Here is a 12,797-nt window from a genome sequence, read left to right on the forward strand (position 1 = left end):
GTGGTATAAAACTCTACAGACCTCACTATGTATATCTTAGAAATTTTTACCATTATTCAAAATAAAGCTATTGACATGAGGCAAATTTTTCCATTTGTAATGCATATTATATATGGAATGAACTGTGAATGATCCAAAAAGTTAGTTGGAAAATCAAATATAAACTAACCAAGCCAATAGGCAATTTCCTTTTATGAAATAAATGTCTTTATTTCTGAAAATACATAATGAAGCATTGAATTCAATTGTCTTAAGTCTAGTTGCTGTACAAATATTTTTAATAAACTTGTTCACTTCTTACATATTAAACAGAAAATGTGTCACTCTTTCAGCTTGTGAATGAAACACCCACCCCTTGTTAGCACAGTAGGCTCCCCAAGACTGACGGCATTCTAGGAGAGGAGGGAACAAAAAACCAGGAGATCCTGTGGCCTAAGAGAGCTTTCTAGACACCTGTCTTCCTGGGCCCTGTTCCTTGGCTGAGGTGTCATGGTGCCCACTCATTGGCACACTATCCAAGATCAGTCTTCTTCTGCTGGAAACTTCCTCCTACCCCCACTTCCCAGAATTCATAGATTATATAGGCACAGCCATAAACTAAAAGCTTACAGACAAAATTTTGCCCCACAGACTTAGGCCCCACCTTACTGTCTTCAGTATCTTTATTTTTTTTAATGTGCCAAAATTTAAATCTGGAAATTTTGGCATAAAAATTCTAGATTTTTAACTTAAAAGACAGTCTAATCTGGCAACCCTGTGCTTGATTCTCAAATGAAAGTATGTAGCTGGAGCTGAGCTACAGCAAAACCTTTCAGATTGGGGAACTTGCCGCTTAGCTGCAATGGTCTCTGTCCTTCCTTATTATCTTCCCCAGGCTACTTCTTTGCTTACATCACTTACCCGGCCCCAGTCAGCATTTATGTTTGGGTCCCAATTCTGGGAAAGGCAAACAAGTTTCCACATGCACATTATTTCTATTTTCCATATTTAACTTTGTATGAATCAGTTCATGTGATAAGTACAAGAGACTCTGGTAGCTAGTAATTTTAACCCTATCAACATAGTGAAACTCTATGGTAGTTGTCATCTAGGCTACAGTTGAGTCATCAGCCATGAAAGGACTGTCACAACTAGAATAATAAGTAATCTTACATATCTCTGGGTAAAATGCTATTTTTAGAAGTAAATTTAAGCACAGTCTACTACAGGTCAGTGGGTCCCAAAAGATCTGGGGATTAGCCATAGGGAGACTTTTTAAAATATTACAAATATTTCAAATCCTTTGTTTCTGGTTTGCTCCAACAGAGATTCTGCTACAACAGGCCTGCAGCTTCTGTATTTATATAAAGCTCTAAGATCTCTCCTAGTAATCCTAGGAAATGAGAGTGTGTTCGGGAAAAAAAAAAAAAAAAAAAAAAAAAAAAAAAAAAAAAAAAAAAAACACTTTCTGCAATGTTTTAACTCTCTAATTCAAGGTTAAATGTAATCTTATTGTTTACCCTTGGATTTGGAGAAAGAATTATGTTAGAAGAGCTGAGAAGTTTATCTCCTTCACCAACAAGTGGAAGCTAAGAGATAGTGGACAACTTTCAAAGTCAACTAAGCATTGTGTATGTAGCTAAAAGGTAAGTAGGCAAATAAATAAATAAACTAAACTAAATTAAAAGTGGAGCAGCTACAATTATATATTCCTTTCCCTCATTCCACATAGTTTAGTTATAGCCATCAAGAAATTATGAATAAAAACATTCCTAGGATATAGAGGACATTAACAGGTGCATACTTATTTCTAAAACAATAAAAAAATGAAAGAATGAAAAGGAAGGAGAGAGAGAAATAATTCTGAAAAAAGAGCAGACATTGATAAATTTCAAGTATTATAAAGATTCATAGTAATTTGTACGTTAGCAGAAACTTTAGGAAGCACATAATCTAACTCTTTTGTTTTACAGTTAAAAATACTAAAACAGGGAAATTGACTTATGTCACACAGTGATATGGTTTGGCTGTGTCCTCTCCCGAATCTCATCTTGAATTATAGCTCCCATGATCTCCATGTGTTGTGAGAGGGACCTGGTGGGAGGTAACTGAATCATAATCATGAAGACAGGTATTTCCAGTGCTGTTCTCATGATACTGAGTGAGTCTCATGAGATCTGATGGTTTTATAAAGGGGAGTTCCCCTGCACACATTCTCTTGCCTGCTGCCATGTAAGACATGCCTTTGCTCCTCCTTTGCCTTCCATCTCCCCAGCCATGCTAAACTGTGAGTCAATTAAACCTCATTCCTTTATAAATCATCCAGTCTTGGGTGTGTCTTTATTAGCAGCATGAGAGCAGACTAATACACATGACTTACTTATGGGTGGAATGGGGACTTGAACCCCGTTCTTTTAACATGATATCTAGGGCTCTTTGTTCTGAATTTTTGTGGTTTTAAAAGACTTCTGTTTACATTACAAATTGAATTTTCATGAGGTAGGAAACCTTTTCACCCTCTCCTTTTGCATATTCATATTTTCTCCATGTGAAAGAGGTTTTATTCTCAAGGACTGGAAACCAGATGATTTTTTTTTTCTTGAATGTAGAATATGAAAAGTGAAAAGACAACCACTCAAAATTTGAGGCCTACATCAGTGATATTTGTGGGTCTCATGTTGAAGTGTACAAGGGGCTGCTTGTGTACAAAAAAGTGAGTCAACTCGTAAAAGAACAAAAAGTACAAAGGTAACTATTTTAACTTTGTTTGGGTCTTGAGTAAAAGAAAATCTAGCCTAAAATGCATTCAATGCATTTATTGAAACATACAGTAAGAGTATCCAAGAGAAAGGTGAGTTTTAGACAGAGATTAATCTGGGTTCCTGACGTCCATACCTTCCTCTGTAAATGTTTGTCTTCATGCTAGCACTCCCTGTGGTCACCAGATGACCGTCAGCAATACCTAAGACCACAGGCCCTAGTTCACAGTGGATTGGAGAGACAGTCATTTCCTGCGGTTAGTAAGTGCTTTGTTCTCATTAGACCATCCTTCAACTAGTCACTGAAGCTAAAAGAAATGCCATGCCCTAAATGGTTTAATCCTGGGTCACTTGATTATCACTGAAGCAATCTCTTTTTTTTTTTTTTTTTCTTTTTGAGACGGAGTCTCGCTCTGTCGCCCAGGCTGGGGTGCAGTGGCCGGATCTCGACTCACTGCAAGCTCCGCCTCCCGGGTTTATGCCATTCTCCTGCCTCAGCCTCCCGAGTAGCTGGGACTACAGGCGCCCGCCACCTCGCCCAGCTAGTTTTTTTGTTTGTTTGTTTTTTGTTTTTGATTTTTTTTTAAGTAGAGACGGGGTTTCACCGTGTTAGCCAGGATGGTCTCGATCTCCTGACCTCGTGATCCGCCCGTCTCGGCCTCCCAAAGTGCTGGGATTACAGGCTTGAGCCACTGCGCCCGGCCTACTGAAGCAATCTCAAAGTAAGAAAACGTTGAATTACTATTACCCTAATTGTAGTTTTATATGGTATATAGATAAAAATTCATTGAGTCATACACCTAATATTTATGCTTTTTATTACATCTATTTGTGCCTAAAATAATTTTTAAATGTTTTAAAGGTGATCCTGAATGGTTTATAAAACTAATCAGGAAGGAATCCTGGAACTGGGGATGGATTGGGTAAACCTCGCACAAATGACATGGTAGCAACACAAAGTAAGAGAAGTGTAATTAATGTTTTGGATTCAATCACAAAGCCCTCTACAGTAAATATTTACAAGGTGGACAGCAATTTGCAACTAAATCTAAATCTCACTGAAGGGCTACGTAAGTCCACCACCACCTCCCTTTACCCAGTGAAGAACAGAGACTAAATACTATCCTTTGAGTTAACCTTGCAAAGTATCTTGAAGGAGATTTTTTACTTCTTCCTAGTCCAAACACACACAGTAGCCAATTTTAAATGACACAGTTGGCAGCAAAAAATAAACTAAAATTTAGTTCCTCCTATCGTAATGTTAATTATTTCCTCAGCCTCTACAACAGCTTGAAACCTTACAGATTACATAGAGTGGTTTTATTACCTAGAAAAATGCCTTTCTCAAGGTTGGTACCTAACATATATTAGGAAGAATTAAATGGCATGGGATGGGGTAGGATGGAATGAAATAGGAAAGGATTAAAAGCAAATGTAACTGAATGAAAATGACTGAAATGGAATGGAATTTATGGCTTGGGGCAGCACAAAAAGGGGCTATACTCAGTCAATTAAGCATGATGGCATGTATGACCTAAAGCTCTATAGTATTTCTGTTAAATCATAAACCTCATCATTGTTAAGAAATACCAATTGTCAGTTTATATCCTATAATGACAACTGAATTTCCCTAAAAGCTTGTATTTAGCAAATACAATGGTTTTAGAAACGTTAATTTTGGGTTTGAGTGGCAGGCAAATTGAAATTTGTGGGATGATGGGGGTCAGAGAGAGCATTCATAATCTTTTTTTTTTTTTTTTTTTTTAAGGTGCTGTATGAAAAAAGTGGATCCAAAAACTAGTTTATTCTAGCAGAAAATAAATGATCATGGGAAGAAAAGAAAGAACGAACCCTGGAATAGGGAGTTTAATTAAAGCAATGCTATATGCAGTTCATAAAATGACAAATACTGGCTTAGGGTCATCTGTCTGCAAAAGAGTGAAATTTTTACCTGAAATCACTCACAGGGTTACATGTGGAACACAGAGAGAAAAGGGTAAGATTCCACAGAGCTGGAACATACTGCAGATAATGAATGGAAGGCACCAGACTAATACATGAAGATTTATGAAATCAGATTCAGTGGATACTCTCTGAACCTGTATATTGTCTATCTGGACATATTGGAAGATCCAGTTTTCCCACATTTTAAAGTGATACTTTTGCTTTCTAAATGGCTTATTAGGGGTGTAATGTACTTAAGGTCTGTGGTAAAGAAGAGAGATAATCTTAGGGTAAAAAAATGGTAATGTCATTTCTAAATCTCAGTTTGACAAAACGAAAGAAGAAATGGCTGCTATACTACTAGGTTATGCATAGAATACCAAAAATGCTTATATTCATACATCACCTTATAACACAGAAGTTTCATTAATAGGGTTGAGCCTTACAAAAATCTCTTGGATAGACACGGCAAATAACCACAGATTTTGATGCTATTTGTTTGCTTGTTTTTAACAAATGTAGAAAGTACATGACTTGGGCTATTCAGGACTAGAGAGTAAGTTTTCTGACACCAATGGGGAGGACAAGTCCATAATCATGTGTATCGTGGCCAAGAGACCAAAACTAAACCCCTGAGCTCTGTTTATTACTATTATTATCTTAATCATTCTTCGTTACTCTATTGAGCACTGAGGACCTAAAAGTTACTGTGGCAAGACCTTGACATATTCTCACACAATCCAATGAGAAAAACCACTATTACTGTCTTTTTTTTTTTTTTTTTTTTGAGACGGAGTCTTGCTCTGTCGCCTCTCGGGTTTACGCCATTCTCCTGCCTCAGCCTCCCAAGTAGCTGGGACTATAGGCGCCCGCCACCTCGCCCGGCTAGTTTTTTGTATTTTTTTAGTAGAGACGGGGTTTCACCGTGTTAGCCAAAATGGTCTCGATCTCCTGACCTCGTGATCCACCCGTCTTGGCCTACCAAAGTTACTGTCTTTTCTTTATAAGAAAATTCAGAGAATGTCTTGTTCAAATTTCCACAGTTAATAAGCATCAAATCTAAAATTTGAATCCAGGTCGGTTTTGTTTCATGGTTTCAAAGCCGATATCCTCTTAACTATTCTGTTATACTATGGTTAATCAGTTTATTCCATTTTACTCTACATCCAATATGGCTTATGGCCTGTATTTCCATTCATAACAATATAGGTACTTATTGTGCTTTCCATTGAAAGCATTTTACTATGGTACAATAACTATTAAAATTGTGTTTTTTGACTAGCCACTAAGAATGGACATTTACCAGTAAGACTCAATTAAGACTTAAAAAAAAAAAAAAGAAGGAAAGAGAGAGCACAATCACAAAGTTAAGGAGTAACAACACATAATTAATCCTGAAAAAATGTTGAGATAATGTCTCACTCATATTACCTCTGTATTCATCACTGTTTCTAGTGCAATCATCTGGTGCTCCTTGTGACCACAGACTATGTGCACACTGACAAAAGTCAAACCAAAAAAACTCCTAGGGTAGTTCATGCCCCAGGAGTGCCCCACAACAGATGAGACGGAAGTTTGTGTCTAGATACCTAGCTTCCTGGTCCCTGGCGTGAGATAACTGAGGCATTCTCTGAGCTGTCTCCCTAAAGATCCCCCTGAAAAAAAACTCCAGCTGCGAACAGCAGATCCTCTCATCAACAGTTTCTGAATTGGCTTCTTTCTCCTTTTCTCCATCTCCTTACTGGCACTTCCTGAGATCACCTCTCTCCAAAAAAAGTACTCAGGTTTAGTTGACACACAAAAGGAAGTCATTTATTTTGGATTCAGTCATGATTTTACACATAGGAATCAACTGTTTTTTCATATTCCAAAAAAAATATATTACTTGTTTTCCTTCCTTGTAATACATATGACCCAAAAAGATAATAAAGTAAACCAGATCAATGTGACTTACTCAAATTCAATTCTTTGGGCTGAATTTTGTCCCCTCCAAAATTCATATATTGAAATCCTAAGTTTGGATACCTCTGACTATGACCATTTTTAGAGACAGGATGATTAAAGTGGCAGTTAAGCTAAAATGAGATCATAAGGATGGGTCCTAATCTGACTGGTGTCCTTATAACAAGAGGAAATCAGGACAAAAATATATACAGAAGGAAAACCATGCAAAGACACGGGAAGAAGATTGCCATCTACAAGCCAAAGAGAAGGACTAAGGCAAGTAACCAACCCTCCTGACACCTGATCTTGAACTTCCAGCCTCCAAGAAGAATTGTGAGAAAATAAAAGTCTGTAGTTTAAGTCAGCCAGTCTGTAGTACTTCGTTATGTCAGCCCTGGCATACTTACATAGTCAGAAACTGATTATCATCACTATATTGGAAACACTAGCTAAGTGTATGCAATTAAATAATAATAATAAAATAACAATAGGTCTGGTGCAGTGGCTCATGCCTGTAATCCCAGCACTTTGGGAGGCCGATGTGGGCGGATCACCTGACGTTGGGAGTTCGAAACCAGCCTGACCAACATGGAGAAACCCCATCTCTACTAAAAACACAAAATTAGCCAGGCGTGGTGGCGCATGCCTGTAATCCCAGTTACTCGGGAGGCTGAGGCAGGAGAATCGCTTGAACCTGGGAGACAAAGGCTGCGGTGAGTGGAGATCGTGCCATTGCACTCCAGCCCGGGCAACAAGAGCAAAACTCCACCTCAAAAAACAAACAAATGAACAAACAAACAAACAAAAACAAGTTATATATATAAAATGGTTATTGTGTGTCAGCAACAAGGCTAGGCAATTTATATGTATTATTTATAGCCATGGCAACAAATTTATATTTCAAATCAGTGTTATTGTCTGCATTTATCTGATGAGAAAACTAGAATTGAAGGAAAATAGAGAACTTACTGTGCAACCATTTACTGTAGTTCCACAGCTTCTGTAAAAGCAGGGGAAGAGACTGCATCTTAGATTTGTGATATAAGCCACTTAAAACAAATCAGAATATCTGATTCTAATCCTTATACTATTACAGATGTACAGTCAAGGATTAGTAATTTAATTTCTCTGTGATTCAGTTTTTCCACTTATAAAAATGAAAAATCGTACTATGGGGACAGTAATATACCATAGGGATATAAACGAGTAAATTTCAGAACAGCTTTAAAAGATACTTTGATACCTCTTTAAAGAAAATTAGGCAAACTGAAAGAACTATTTTTATTCAAGGCACTGTGAAAATTACATGCCAATGACAAAGCAGCCTTTACATTTGCAGCTTCATCAGGGTTCTCAGCATTACATTTTCCTCTTTCACCATGAGCAATAAACCATCCATGCTCAATCTCTCCATGCATAGTCAACCTAATCAGCCAACAACAGGGAGTTCACAAATGTACAGGGGCTCATTATTCATCGCTTCTGAGGAGCAGATACTGCAGCCCTAGTTAGTAATTAAATATTTAGTGTCACTGATATTGACAACAGAGAAAAGAAAATACCGCACTTCTTAAATTCCCTGGAAAACATATTGAAGGCAGCCAGTCAATCACACGAGTGACAGGCTCTGACTACCTCATTAAAGGTGATAAAATAGAAAATATGCTCCAAATTCAACCCACTTGCATGCTTTCTCTCTCTATTAGGCAATATTGGGACATTCTTGTTGAATTTTAGAACTAGTTTGAAGCAAAACTCACCACCAAGGACAAAGAAGTAGAGATATTATGAATAATTTGCTTTACCACACATTCCAGGTGGACTTCATATACCACCTGAGGCGTTACAATGCTAGGGAAACTGGAAACTGTCCCTATTTCAGAGCATAGGGCAGCAGACTCTGCATGACAAAATAGTATAACCAGCCTCTACTCCACTCCCCACCCCAAACCCCCCCAAAATGAATATGTGAATGCACTAGCCTCTGAATGTGTATAAATTGGGCACAGCGCAACTGTAACCAAGAAATAATACTTGCATCTTACAATTTTATTTCTTGAAGTAAGTGCCAGCCATTCCAAACTTGGGTATGAAATGGTAGATATCCAGATTAGATATCCTCAGATTCCAACAAGGGCAGACCTGACCCAGACACTCAGAAATCACATTATGATAAATCTTGTGATTTTAAATCACATGCATATGCTCAAGCTGGCTCACTGGACTTTGGTCAGATCCTCTATACTTGAGGTTTAGGCCTCATTAGGTGGACTGGGTCTTTAATTGTGAGGGTACGTTGATTGCACCACACTCTAGAACTCTATTTCTGCTCAGTCTGTATAAGGATTTCAGCTTTACTTTGCATCTATCCTGACGCTCTTTCTTACACCTTTGTCTTTGAACTTGGCAAGGCTCCGTCTCTTCGCAGGGACATGTTAGTCCAAGAGTTAGTAGCCACTGGAGAACTCCATTCTATGCCTGGGTAGAGTGCACTGCACTCATCGGTTCTGGGCTTTGTCCCTCTGCAGCACTAGGAAAGCAACGGTCTGTGCTCCTCTCTTAGCTATCAAAGTTGTCCTTCACCTTTTACTGGTTGTTCCTACAAATATCAGGCATTCTGATTCAACAAAAGGACCCTATAGAAGTACAAAGTCATGATCGTGGGACCTCAGGCCAAAGATCCTCATTCACTGATTCCTAGCATACATCCCCCTTCAGCAGCCACATTTGGTTGATTCCCACTACCAGCACTGTCTTCATCTCAACCGTCCCACTTTCTATACTATTCTGATGATCAGGTTCTAATGATTCCTTCAGATTTCATTTATTAACTAATGTTGATGAAAGGATTACTTCTTTTTGTTCTGACTTCAACAACCACCCCATTTTTTAAACACAAAAGAATAACTTCCAGTCAGCTAAAGAAACTATACCCTTAAAATAAATGGATTTCTCTTCTACAACCTTTTATAAGACTTTGAACCATTGTTCCATCATCTCCCTGAGGGTTCATGAAGGTTACATAGGGTAACAGTCCTGAGTTCACAAGCCTGTCATCTGGGCCTAGAAGTCCTTGTCACTGCACAAACAAGGTTCCGGTGGAGGAGGCAGTAATTTGAAATGTGCTTCCACTAACAGTGTAGCCATCTTTATTTTAAATTACAGTTTATTCTGAAATAAAAACTCTAGGCTTGCACATTGACTGAGATAAATAAGTAATAATCATCGAGCAAACAATATTTTCTAATCTATGTGTATATTAAAAAGATAGTTGAATGAAATGGTTTGTGGCAGCACCATTAATACGCTTTTGCTAAATATTGCTTAGAAATTTACCTTCAAAAAAACTTAAGGGAAAACCTTTTTCATTGAAGGATTATTAGTACATTTACATTTTAAAATTACATCCCTAAGGGAGCCTGGGGAAACCAGTTATTTTTTATTATAAGTGTCACTTTTTATTCCCTTTATTGCTATATCTTTGTAGGTCAGGACACTGTAAAGAACTTGAAATGAAAGGCACCTGATGACAAAGATGAAAGTCAAAAAGTTATAGTAAGGTCACAGATATTTAACATGTATTGGCTTAAAAGGAAAGCAGAGTGGCAAATGGTCATTTGCTTTGAGAATTAAACAAATTACCCACAAGCCAGTCTCAGATTTTTTTTTTTTTTCCCATGCTGTGGAACAAAGGTGTTTAAGCACAAATGATATCCTGCAGTTAAAATCAAAATCCCTCACCCCTTCAAGGAAGGAGTTTCTCTAATGGTTTTTTAAATTGTGCTGAGTTGCTTTTGCAAATGGAGCCTGCATTGTCCCACTGAAACAGAAGCCCTGTTTCAGAAACAGACTGTAAAAAAAAGTATTTAATATGACCACTGCTTGGGTTGACTTGCTTTAGCCCCAGGGTCCTACTCTGGACTTGAATAGAGTCTGTGTAGCTGCTTTCCATGGTCTGCTGCATCATCATATAGCAAAACTGAATTGTTTTGACGAGAGCTGGTGAATAGGCTATGTTTGGACAGACTGGGTCTGTTTTTAGCCATTAGAAAGGGCTATTAAAACTGCTGAGCTGTCATTAAAGCACAATGTGAGGTACCCAAGACAAAGCAGCAAGAAGTAAATTGGCTTTCTGCATCCAGAGGCCCTGAGTCTGAGAGGACATTGCCCTGTCAGGCAAACTCCACTTAACAGTGCAGAGCGGGAACCAACACTTATACCAGGTGTGACTGAAAGGAGCTCAGCTTGAATTAGACTCTGGAAAAGTGCTTTCAGTTAAAAGAAAGAAAGAAAAAGAGAGAGAAAGAAAGACAGACAGATAGTTTAAAGTTTCAAGAACTGGTCAGGAAATTGGACAATGTTCTCTGGATTCATTCTCTGCATTGCAGCAAAACCTCATTAATTTGAAATAATTGGGAAAAGGAAAAGTGTTAGGCTTTTCCAGTTAAAACAAGGAATTATACAATATATTTGGAATACTGCCATTATATTATGTTATAGCCCCAGGGTAACAATTATTATTAAACGAAGATTCCACTTAATGTCTGCAGTCCAAAAGAATAATTTGTAATTCGCACATTATTGATATGCAAATATAAGGCCTGATTTTGTTTTTAAGATTTTTTCCATGGGATAAACATTCTTCTCAAATTCTCTTTACCTATTAATTTCATTGGTAAAGCCAATTAAAATATTAAAAAAACGCATATCACAAAGATCAACTGTAGCTCTGCCCCCATTTGAATAATCCCAAATTCTGAAGTAATTAGGTTTATAAATTAGTGAGTGCAAGTAAGCAAAATATTATTGTGTACTGAAATAGAAGAGATTTTCACGACTCTAAAAAATCAGAAAAATATGTTTCTCCTCCAGGGTTCCTTTTCCTCCCTCCTTTTCAGTGATTTAAGCATTAAAATTGGACCCTCTGTCCTTTGTCTTTAACTTGTCCTCTTCTACCGGTTCCTTCTTCACATTTGAACATATTTTAGTCTTTCCTGCCTTCATGTTAAAATCTCCCTAAACTTCATGTCCATCTCAAGGCATCACCTTATCATTTTCCTCTTCTTCAGAGTCAGATGTATTGAAACACTGTCTACACTCTTGGCTTTCTGCTCTCACACTCCATGCTCATTCATTTTCAGCTCACTGAAATTTCCCCTTTCTTACCCATCACTCTGCTAAACTGCCCTCTCTCTCTCTCAGGCGTTCTCTCTCTTTCTCTCTCTCTCTCTGGTTTCTGGCATTCAGTCTTTATCTTATTTAACCTTTCTTGTGTTGGAGTGGACCTCTAAGACAATGTTTAGTAGGAGTTGGAATAGCAAGCATTCTTAGAGTGTTTTTGAATGAAAAGGGAATGCTGCTACTTTTTCATCCAAATGATGTTAACTAGACATTCTTTAACCTCAGCTTAAAGAAGCTCTGTTTTGTTTTTAGTGAGTCAAGACTTAAAAAAAAAATGACTAGGGATTGCATTTTATCAAATAATTTTTCCTGCAACTACTAAGATGGCAGGTTCAATGAATACACAAATTCCATAAAGACAGGGCCTCAACCCCAAGACTGTTATTCCTCAACTAGCACCTTAGAGAAGACTTTAATAAGTCATTCTATTAGCCTGGCTGTTGACGGGACATGGAGTACATGTAACATCAGTGTATCTCATGGTTATTCTTAGACCTCTGTTGCTATAAAATGAGTTCACTGATTCAAGACAATATTGTGTGAAATATTTGTTGATAAATCAGGTATTCTGTAAACACTCTGAATGGGAAAATCCAAAACTCATATTCATGATAGGTATTGATTATAGTAAAGACAATCTCCATCCCCTCTCCCCACTGCCCTGTGGAAAATTGACTGGTCTAAAGAGTGGGATTATCAGATAAAATAGAAGACATACAATTTAAATTTAAATTTCAGATAAGCAATTAAGAGGTATTTTTTGTTTTGTTTTGTTTGTAAAAGTATGTCCCAAATATTACATGGGACACTCCTGTACTAAAGACATTCATTGTTTATCTGAAACTCAAATGTAACTGAGCACCTTGTAGTTTCATTTGCGATATCTGGCAATCCAAGTCCTGGTAGCTGTCTGGTCTACCACAGGCATGTTGCCAGATCAAGGACTTAGCATATCACACTGTTGTTGACCAGAGGGACATTCAGCAGGGG

This window comes from Chlorocebus sabaeus, chromosome 23, assembly GCF_047675955.1.
Source record: "Chlorocebus sabaeus isolate Y175 chromosome 23, mChlSab1.0.hap1, whole genome shotgun sequence".
Taxonomy (NCBI): Eukaryota; Metazoa; Chordata; class Mammalia; order Primates; family Cercopithecidae; genus Chlorocebus; species Chlorocebus sabaeus.